This window comes from Leopardus geoffroyi, chromosome C1, assembly GCF_018350155.1.
Source record: "Leopardus geoffroyi isolate Oge1 chromosome C1, O.geoffroyi_Oge1_pat1.0, whole genome shotgun sequence".
Taxonomy (NCBI): domain Eukaryota; kingdom Metazoa; phylum Chordata; class Mammalia; order Carnivora; family Felidae; genus Leopardus; species Leopardus geoffroyi.
Window position 1 is genome coordinate 77,325,505 of NC_059328.1, and position 12,171 is coordinate 77,337,675.

Consider the following 12,171-nt stretch of genomic DNA (forward strand, 5'->3'; position numbering starts at 1 on the left):
GGGCTGGATTACATGGTGAAGGTAGTATTCCTATGGCCTTCTTAGCAGCCAAGGTACCACAAGCAGTTTCTAAACAAATTTGTTTTGCAGATGGGAAAGGAGTCAACAAGCAGCCTGACTGGTGCAGGGCCAAAATTTGGGGCATATTTGAGAGAAACCCATCTACTTCCTCCAGGCAGCCTGGAGGATGCTTGCCTGGGAGCAGTGTGGATGATTCCAGAATGTGTCTCTTGCCAGCTGTGAACTCCAAGCCACAGGTCATGGGGCAATGAAACAACAGTGGGCACTTGGCAAATTTGTGGTCATTTCTGGGCTACAGTAATTTCCCCACTCATCTTATAGTCAGGCTGTTCGAAAACTTCTTAGAATATAAAAACTGGAGCCTCCTTTAGCCCTTCAAAAAACAGGTTGTCCCTGCAGCGGACAGACTAAAATTAGAGAAAGCGCCACACAGTCTCTTCCACGGGAGACTCCTAGGCACACATGCTTCTTTGTTAGCTGTACAGAAAACCCAAGTTTGCAGTTGGTAACTTTGGCTGTCACAAAGGCTTTGCATTTGTAGAGCGTTTAGCTTATTGACCTAAATGTTCTCATGTTTAGGAAAAAAAAAGTAGTTTAATTAATTCACAATAAAAATCCTCCATTTCATAGAAGATAAAACTCATATAACCCAAACAGAATTGAATGTGTTATATGATGCAGTCATCAGCATGCAGCAGCCTTAAAAATTACAATATCTGACCTTAATATGTGTGAATCTATCAGGATTCCATTGTCGACATGTATATTTTTCAATATTCTTCTCTGAGCTGAAATCATGTCATTTATATGCAAATGACCACATCTTCAGCAGCTGCTGCTTCTCCGTTGAAGCCGAGGGACTTATTTGCACTTAATAAAGCCTCATAAATAGGTTTTGCCTCTAAAAGGGTGGGGGAGCAGGAAACCCATCGTAGCCTTTTACAGTTACCAGCTTCTTTTTGTTTTGAAAGCTAGCGGCCACCCCTAAAAAGGATGGTTCTCAGTTGCCAAAGAAACACGATCTTCTCCCAGCCAGTTCTCCTCCTTCCCTCCTTAGAATACAAATCTCTTGTCCTTCCTGGGGCCTTCTGCCATTGAAGCTGTAGACAACGTCCAATCTCCAGCAGGGACTGTGATTTAATCCAGACTTCAGTGCAAGAAGGGCGGCCCTGCCAGCAGAGCCTCTTGCCAGGCGGTCAGAGCAGGTGTCCAGCTGGGGAAGACCCTCTCAGGCTCCCTCGGGCTGTCCTGTCTGAGGGGAGGTGGCGGTGGAGAACTTCCGGGCCAGCAGAGAGGAATTTTTCCTTTTTGGAGTTACGAGTTTCCCTTTGAAAACACTCTACATAGAGAAGGGGCAACATTTGGGGACTGTGTGTACACTCTGCTGGCCCAATCAAACAGTGTTAAGACCACATTAAAAATGCCTTCATTCATGTGATAAGCACACAGTAGCTCTCTTTTCTCCTCTCACTACCATCTTCCTAGCTGGCCATTCTTGTTCAACAGAACTGGATGAAAAAGGAGGATTGTATGCATTTGGAATGAATTCCACCCATTTTTTTATTAATGCTCCTATAAAACCACCCAGGTTTCTACTTTAGGGTCAACAGAAACATTTAATTTACCACTTAAAACCATTTAAGACAGGCTGAAGACAAAGAAGAAGACGAAGAAGAAGAAGACGACAACGACGACGACGACGATGAAGAAGAAGATGATGATTATGGGATAATTGTCTCCTGCTGTTAGATGCTAAGACAAATCTGAGGCACTTATGAAAAATAAATAATGATGGGAAGCAGGGTCATTTATTTTTAAAGCACTGTGTTGCTGATTTGGTAATAATGACCTATTATCCTTGTCAGAGTAATAGACTGTTACTGGAGCTTCATTTCTGGTGTGTGAGCAACCGGTGTAGTAGAGATGATTATACGGTCTGATAAATGTGTATAACCATCAAAGACACTGGTTGACAATACTATCATTAAATTGTCACCAGCTTGGCAAAGAGACAAACATCGCTACCACATCGAACTAGCAGAGAGGTTTATAACTGCAACAACATCCTAGCATGATATTAATGCAGATAACTGAAATCATATACACACCCTCAAAATCCAGCCAATAGGAGCCACATGTAGCAGGGGAGGAGTCAGAAGGGGGAGATAGCTTGCTCTTGATATATTTAAGATTTTACGTTGGTATACTTTTTAAAAATGTGATAAAATACATTTAACATAAAACTTACCATCTTAACCATTTTTAAGAGCACACTTCATTGTTAGGTATATTTATATTGCTGTGCAACTATCACAACATCCATTTCCAGAACTCTTAATCTTGCAAGTCTGAAACTTTGCACTGATTAGATAATAACTCCTCATTCCCCTCTACCCCTCCAGACTCTGGAAATAATCATCCTACTTTTTGTATCTATGAATTTGACTACTCTAGATGCCTCAGGCGTAGAGTCACACAAGTGCTTGTCCTTTTGTGACTGATGTAATGTCCTCAAGGTTCATCCTTGTTGTAACATGTGTCAGAATTTCCTTCCTTTTTCAGGCTGAATAATATTCCATTGTATGTATATATCATGCTTTTAATCCATCCATCCAGTGATAGATACCTGGGTTGCTTTTATTTCTTGGCTATTGTGAGTAATACTGCTGTGACATGAATAAACAAGTAGCTCTTTGAAATTCTGCTTTAAATTCTTTTGATTGTATACCAAGAAATAGAATTGCTGGATCATATGGTAATTTTATTTATTTTTTAAGGTATCTTCATACTGTTTTCCATAGTAGCTACACCATTTAACATTCCTACCAACAGTATGAAGGATTCTAATTTCTCCACATTCTCATCACCACTTATTTTGGTTTTTTTTCTATAGTAATCATCCTCATAGGGGTAAGGTGGCACACATTGATTTACTTTTTAATACAATGATGTACAAGAATAATTGTTTATGACATCATCATGAAATTTTTCACATTTTGAATGACTTATTTAACGAGAGATTAAATATTAATTTGCCAAGTATATTTACAACTACAGTAGAGAGTGATTTAGGAGCTTCTCTGGCACCTGTATTATGTATTTTTAATAGAAATTTGTCCCCCCCCCAAATTATTTGTATGCTTAATTATATAACTCATACACATATAGTGATACCTAAGAAGGTATATATATATATATATATATATATATATATATATATATATATATATCGCATCCAAACCCATCCCATCAAATTTAGTGGAATCCCTTCAATAAAGTTCTGTCAAGTAGTTGTCTTCTCTGTGTTTCAACATTACCAGGGATGGAAGCAAAACATTATGGTTGTCTTATACTCAGCTTGTTTTTTAATAAAAACTTTATTTCTTTAAAGATTTTATTTTTAATTAATCTCTACACCCAATGCAGGGTTTGAACACACAACCCCAAAATCAAAACACACTCTACCAACTGAGCCAGCCAAGTTCCCCTCAAATAAAACTTTTGAAAAAATAATACAAGTTGCTTAGACACATACCCCATACTCTACTTATAGGGTTTGATGTTACACTAAAGTCAAAGACTAGAATTTCGTGGGCAAATTCCATGTTGTTATATTTAGTCTGTTGTTTTGGCCATATGAGAATCTTTTGAATCCTAATGTTACAATTTAGCATTCTTTCACTAATCAGCAAGCTGTAGATGCTAACATAAAAGTCATTAGTGAAAACGTCAAACAATTTAGGACTGAGGGGCCAATCTCTAAGTTATTCCTCCCAGAAATCTTCCAGTGGAGTTATATTTCTTGAGTAGCAATGTTAGGATTATTCAACAAGTTAAAAGTTTTCCTACCTGTAGCAACCAGTGCAGGTTCTTTCATAAGGGTATCACAAGATTCTTGGTCAGGCTGTAATACCAATAATCTTGGTCTATAAAAATTCCTCTGGTTTCCAGTATATATCCCTTTAGAGAAAGGAAAATGCATTTAGGTTGGCATGACCTTACTGAACCTACACTATTCCTGGAGATCACTATTTACCTTGGAAAGAGGTGAAACTATCTTTAAAATAATTAGTTCTAGGTTTATTAACTATTCATTCACAATATTTATTCTTCACAATTAAAGATTTCTGATGTCATGTAAACTATTTAGTCTATAAAAATAATAATGATACAATGAGTAGCCACTGTGCATCAAGTATTTATTATGTGACAGGTGCTGGCTAAAGTGCTCTATGCTGCATTGTTTCCCTCCCCTATGAGGCAGCCTATTATCCCAATTTTACAGGGGAAAAAACTGAAATTTGGAACTGCTGAGTAACTTGCCAGGAGAATAAAGTAGATGCTAGGTGTATCAGACCCCAAAGCCTATTTTCCCAATCTATTATATTACCTTCCCTTGGGATGCAATGGTTCAGATGTGGATTCTTGGACAAGTTGGGGTGCCACTTCCTTTTGCTAACACTTGTCCACACTTTCCAGTCAATCTTCCAATCTTCTTACCAAGAGAAAAAAAAAAGATGGTAAAATAGGAGTGGAGAAGTTCTTTTCCTCATTGTTATTATATACTAACTTAGCATCATTATTTTCAAGCTGGGGCTTTTCCCTTCCCAGAATTCCTCCTGCTCTAAATTTTTTATTTTCTTTAGCATTTTTACCTGTTTCTGACCATTAACCTTCTTCTAAGACTTGAGTTATTCCAGGACCTTGGGTATGTGTCATCCTGTTCACTTTCACCCATGTTCATCAGAAAGCTTGCTATCCAACCTAAATGGTCTCACTGGATTCCTCCAGCTTTTCTTCCTCATTGGGTCCATTGCAATGGTCAGAATCAAACTGTGCACTTATTCATTTTCATTGTTTGTCTTTCTTCTTTTTTTTTTTTAATGTTTATTTATTTTTGAGACAGAGAGAGACAGAGCATGAATGGGGGAGGGGCAGAGAGAGAGGGAGACACAGAATCGGAAGCAGTCTCCAGGCTCTGAGCCATCAGCCCAGAGCCTGATGCGGGGCTCGAACTCACAAACCGTGAGATTGTGACCTGAGCTGAAGTCGGACGCTCAACCGACTGAGCCACCCAGGTGCCCTGTTTGTCTTTCTTCTAATGGAGTCATGATCATGCCATCAGTTAACAGGCCTTTCCATCAGGCCCATAAGAACTAGTGTGCCTCAGAGAAAGCCAAGCTTGCACTGCACAACCTACCCATTCTTTGACTGCATTTGACAAGAGAACTTTGCTTGGTGTTGTAGTGATATATACATTTCCTCTTGCAAACTCTGCCTGTGTTCTCAAGAATTTGCTGGGGTGGCACACTCAGAACATCAAGAAAACAACAAATCTGCCATGATTCTGTCTATAGAACACTTTCCAAGAGTTCCAAGAATTTTCCAGGGAAGTTCTGATGTGGAGAGGGGACATGGAGTAGTGGTTAACAGCCCAGCCCTGGAGTAAGCCTGCTATAGGTGACAGTGGGCATGGTGCCATTTCTTCAGCTTTACTTTCCTCAGTTGAAAGTAGGGATAATAAGCATGGGATAATAGGATAATGCACATGTTACTTAATGGATGTAAGTGCTCCTTAGCACAGTGGCTGTATATATTATCATTTTTTAAAAGTAGGCTTCACACCCAGAGTGGAGCCCAACATGGGGCTTGAACCTCACAACCCTGAGATCAAGACCTGAGCTAATTCGAATTGGACATTTAACCAACTGAGCCACCCATGTGCCCCATTTATCTTTTAAAACTCCTTGACCCCATGTAAGATTTTGATCAGCTGCCCAAAACTCCTACCCTTTCTACCCTATTAGCTCAAGGCCATGTCCAGGGCCAGTGACTCCCAGTGAAGATGCTTAACCACTTTCTAAAGGTTTTGGCCAGAACAGAGGCCAGGTTGATTACAAGACATTGTTTATAGTTGAAAATCATTTTAGAAAATGTCTTTGGAGTTTAAAACCTGAGGAAAGGGGAATTAACTCATAAGAGGACTGATTTCTTCCCACACTTAGGAACCTTCACTAATACTCCATTTCTCTAAAAGGCCTCAGAATAAATGGGAACAAAGTGAGCTTGTGATGAATAAAAGGCCAAGCAAGAGCTTCTGCTGTGTGCTTCCCTGGTTTGCCCTAGCTTTGTCTTGGATTATAGGTCCAGTTTGGGAAAGTCATTTCAATCCAACTAAAATGACACTAGTGTAGCTCTATGCCATGAGCCCCAAAAGTGGCACGTAGTTTCTCTTGCTGCTATAACAAATTACCACCAACTCTGTGGCTTAAAACAATAAATTTATTACTGACAATTCTAGAGGTCAGAAGTCCAAAAATTAATGTCACTGGGATAAAATCAAGGTTGCTTGATTTTAAAATCCAGGGCTACATTTCTTCTGGAGGCTCTAGGGGAGAATCCATTCCCTTGACTTTTCCAGAAGCTGCCTGCCTTCCCTGACTTACAGCCTTTTTCTCCATCACCGAAGCTAGAGGCACAGCATCTTCAAACCTATCTCCCTTTGTCCTTCTCTCTCTCTTTCTCTCTGGCCTTTGCTTCCATCCTTATATCTCTTTCTCTGACTCTCCAGCTTCCTTCTTTCCATTATAGGAACTCTTGTGAGTACATTGGACCCACCTGGATGATCCAGGATATTCTCTCCATCTCAAGATCCCTAACTTCACATGTGCAAAGTCCCTTTTGCCATGTAATGTGACATAGTTACAAATTTGGGGGATTAAAACGTGAACATGTTGGGAGGCTTTATTTTGCCTACCACAGGCATGTGTTATACATTCTTTCCTCAATCATAGGGCTCAGATATTATCAGTCCCAGTTTATATTTGGCAGCCAGTACTTCAAATGGAACAAGCTGACATTCAAAGGAACTGTAAGTTAATCAAATAAAAAGCAGGTATCAGCATGCACTTTATCACATCACCAAGAGAATCAAAACAGTATGATAGTAAATTTGACTTCTTGTCATGTTGAATTCTTTCAGTGCTACCTTATCAGAAAGAGGCAGTATTGGTATAATGTAATTTATATAGTGCCTTCCCCTGAGTGACAAACAGAATATTCCTCAGGATCCTCAGAGAATTAGTCTATCTCTTTTTATCCCAGCTCAGCCACTCCAGCAATATAATATGTAGCAATATAATATCTGTGTGCAAGGAATAAATCAGGCTCACTAAATTTAAGGATGTTCACTTAAAGAAATCCCTTTTGGAGTTGCTTTTTTCCCCCTTTTCATTTGAAAATGTTCTTTGGGTAGTATAGAGCCATTGACCCACATTAGATTAATTAGGTCAATTAGCCTTTATATAGTAATTGCACTCAGATGGCTTTGAATGATTCCCCTTTAATAAAGATGTGCCTTGAAAAGAGATTATAACTTTAAATTCCTGCCACATAGCGGCATTAAGAAAACCTGCATTTAGCAGTTCTTCCTGCAATATGGCTTTAGGTATAGCAATGATACTGGGTAGAAAAAGCTTAAAGACTTTACCTTGATGAGTTGATTATTCACATTCAAACCTGGTTAAAAGCCACGTAGGTATTTTCCATTTTGACGGGCTGTTGGTAACCCTGAATGCTGAGCCTAATTCAGAGCAACTCCTTTTCTTCTTCCAAGCTGTCAATATTAATTTCCACATTTCCAAACTCACAGTGGTCCTAGAACCTGATCTTGGGCTCTCACCAGCAATCCAGACTATCTGAAATTCTTTGCTTTCAGCTTCTCTCCTTCAACAACATCCCTTTACTTTATCTTAATATGACAATAGCTACCACTTAGTATTTTCTAGATTCCAGACATTTCACATTCATTATTGCTAATTGTTACCTTGAATGAACGAACAAATATTTGTTGATATATTTGTTCTAGATACTGGAGATACAACCCAATGGAGGTTCTTACCTCTGTGTAATACCATGAGGAAATAGACAAGTTTAGTAACTAGCCTAAGGTCCTGCGGCCACATGACTTTGCACACAGCCCAGGGTCAGCCTGGCTCTACAGCCCAGCTCTGTCCACCCCACCAGGCTGGAATTGTTGTCTGATTGGGAGGCTATGTTTGAAAATGAATTTGACTGTTGCCAATGAGGTCAGAAACTTCAAAACACAATAAAAGCCACTTTAGGAATGAAGTTGAAAAACAGACAACTCACAACTACTTAGAATATAGATCCCACTATTAGTAATTAAAGACTTTAATTTTTTTGACATTCAAGATTCCGATGCATGTACAAGTGCAAAAAAGTTGATGTGCTACTTAAGTGAATCTGCATTCTTTCTGCTTTTCTCTGGTAGTTCACTCAGTCCCTGATGTATAGGTCAGACCAAGGCAGTGCTAAATAGTCAGCTGTGTAACGCCATTAACATGGTTTGTAGTCTTTGACCTCCCACTGAACAGAAGGTACTAAGTGAGTAAATTAATTCTATTGAGGAGATCTGGACATTTGAATGGCCTGGAATATGGAGATAATTTTGTTGCTGTTTGTTTTACAAGTGTTTTAAGCTTTAACACCTTGTGAGAATCAGAAAGTTTCATATTATGAATGTGAAAATGGTATTTCTGGAAGGCAGTTTGACAACTTGTTTCAATAATTAAAATTTTTCTTAATGTTTATTTTTGAAAGAGAGAGCACGAGAGGGAGAGGAGCAGAGAGGGAGACACAGAATCTGAAGCAGGTTCCAGGTTTCGAGCCGTCAGCACAGAGCCCGATGTGGGGCTTGAACTCATGAACTGCAAGATCATGACCTGAGCTAAGTCGGACGACTAGCCGACTGAGCCACTCAGGTGCCCCTGTTTCAATAATTTAAATGGGCATTTCTAGTGAAAGGCAAGTAAATAAAGATATATGTATAAGAATGTTAATTGTAACATTAGTCATTAAAAAGAACTGGAAAAAACCTAAATATACATCCATGGGGTAGTCATTGAATAGGTTATGCAGATCCATGCACATACTACATTAAAAATGATTTATATCAACAGATTTATATTATACTGTTTAATGAAAATAAGATTAAAAGCAGATTATAATCCCACTTTAAAATGTGTGTGTGCATGCATGTGTATGTGTATGCATGTGTATGTGTGTGTTATCTGGATGTCTATATTCCAAGCTATGCGCTGTGATATTATCAAGGAGTGGAATTGAAGGTGATTTTAAATTCCTCGTACTTTTAAATTATCTGAAATTTCTTCTTTTACTATCTTTGAACCCCATTTCCTACTTAGATCACCCAAACCACCCCCACTAACAACTATCCTAATGCATTTAATATAAATCTTTTATTTTGTTTGTATAGTCCTAAAAATTTTTTTTTTTGTACAGATATTTTAAATTTACTTAGATGGTTTCTCATCCTGTTTCTTACATTTTCCACCTAGTACTATGTGTTTCAGATCTATGTTGCTATGTGTACAAGTCTACTGCATGTAACTGCTGAATTATTTTTATAGTATAGTTATTGTAAATAAGCATGTGCTTTCATAATCAGAAAAAATCTAATAAAGCTCTTTTTATTGTGAAGAAAGAAGAGAAAGAAAACGATCTTTCTTATAAGAGCATGAAGCTATAAATTGCTTTACATAATTTTGCCAATAGAAATATCCCAATGGAGAAATATTTATTACACTGGAGATTCTATGTTACTAAACACCTCTACTTTATAAAAGTGCTTAGACACATGGAATTCTTTTAAAGAGAAAAGAGAATGTTTCTTTCTATGAAGTCTCTGAAATGCTTGACTTAATTTAGGAGGCAGAAATTTCAAAAGACAAAGTTATTTTGAAACTGAAAAGTAGTGAAATGAACTTATTACAGTGTGTTCTCACTATATATTAAAAATGAAATTAAAGTCATTTAAAATAAAAGAAATATGACATTGTAATGCAAACAGAAATTGAGGAAAATCCCAAAAGGATAGGAAACAGTTGGTTGATGGACAGCACATGAAAATGAAAAGACAATCAGAAGAAGTAATAAAGCCTATTGGGAAAAACCTGAAATTTATATATTGAAAGTTCATAATTTTTAACATAAAAATCTAATAATAACTGCTAATCCCTTTTCTTTCTTTAAACTTTAATTTAAGGATAAAAATAGAACTTCAGGTGTAACTTTATTCAGTCATATTTTTATAAGATAGATAATCAAATACTCTCAGTAAAGGTTTGTGTTTAACTTTCAAACTTTTCTTCAAAACAATATATTCCTAAATGAGAGGTGTGAAAAAAAATCACATGTAACTATATATTATGGAGAAAAATAGCCAGATGACAATTATATTCCAAGCAGATATGACTGAAGTACTATAATCCCAGAAGAGGTCACAAAAAGCTGTGTCTCCTCTCTTATTTAGGCTAGTTTTCACGGATTAGCAGCAGGGAAGCTTTATAACACAGCACTGGCAAAACAAAACAAAACAAAGTAAAACACCACACACAAAAACACAAAAAAACAAAAACAAAACAAAAAAACCCAAGTTTCCCTTTTTAAGAGTATTTTGTTAAAAACAGGGCCTCCTTTTTTCCCCTCTCTTTTCAAAATACTGGGTTTCGGAAACCCATCGGAAAAGTCATCGATCTAGGGAAGATAAATAGCCTTGGGAGAGGCAGGTCAGAGAAACAAACTAAAATACAGTAGCTTAAGTGTAAAAACTAAAAATCAAAATAGAGACTTGAAGTTTCAGAGCCAAATGGGAAGAAAAGATGTCTACTCGTGTCGATAGGTGACGTGTAAAGGGGAAGGCTTGGTTCAATGATCGGGACATCTATGGAGAAGGTCATGGTCATCTTGCTTCTCTGGAAACCAGAGAAAGAGACTGTAGAATGTGTCTTGACTAAGAGCCTCCTTGAATTTGCTTTAAATTCTCCAACAGGAAAACTCTGAAGATTAGAAAAACATGGATTTTGATGATTGGATGTAACTTTAAAGATGTAGTATTTCAGTACTTCATTCTAGACAGAACAGCAAAATGATTGTGCAAAGCGTTCTCAAATCACATAAAGTTCAAGATTTGCAACCTTTGGCAATACATTTAGCTTTTACATGCATAAGATACATACATAATGAGTGTATTTACCTCATAGGACTATTGAAAGGATTAAATATGCCATCCATAGGGCTTAGGACAAAGTACAGGACATATACTTAGTAATGTTAGCTAGTACTGTTTTGTTCTATTTTGCTTTTTTTAAAAAGAGAAGATATGTTTAGCACCTGAGCAAAATCTCTACCTGATGACTGAGATTCAGATCTGAGTTTCTACACCAGTTGACATTAGTATGTTGTAATGCTTTTGGTAGATCATATTGAATCTGAAGATGTTACTTGTTACTAATGATATTAAAAATGAGACTTCTTTCACAAACCTATCACTGTTAATAATATAGTGGGTCCAAGTTTAAGATCATAAACTCAAGTATGCAAGAAATGCCAACTTTTAGTTTCTATTGCAAACCCCCATTCCACTAGATGTTGGAGAATCAATCTCCATCAATGCGGTCTCCCCTCCCCTCATGCTGGGATTGTGTTTATGATCCAGGGGACCATCTCCTGTTGTTAGTTGTCATCCTCTCTGTGCTACTATCTGATGAGGCACACATCCTGGTCCTGATTGGCAGTCCACAAAATTTACAGCTGTGTACTCCTTGTGTTGGACACTAGTTTCTGTGACTTCTGGGAGAGTGAGAAAAGGAATGTGGCACCAACAGGCCCTATCTCGTCCCTATAGTAGCCTTTGGCTCATGGGAAATGCTTCTGCTGCTCTACATGCCCACAGGGACTCTACAGGGCTACCTCAGTCTCCCCTTTTAACATTAACCTACCACACCACCATCTCTACCCTATTGCTCCGTGCCACTGGCATGCAGGAGTGAGGGAGAACTCTGGGGTCTTGCCACCTTCTCAAAGTACACAGGAATAGTGACATTCCTTCTGCTCTTAAATTTCTAAAATTGAGCAGAGAGGAGTATTCTATTTTTCCCCCAATCTTACCACACGTGACTTTAGAATAAATCCAAGAGAAAGCTGAGCCTGGGTCTTCTTTCAGGTACCCAGCATCTGAGCTCTTTTCTTTTCCACTGACTTCTCTCTTTTTCTCCAAGTCTAGAGAATCTTCAGTCTTGGGGGCAGGAAAAATAGGTTTTGACCCAT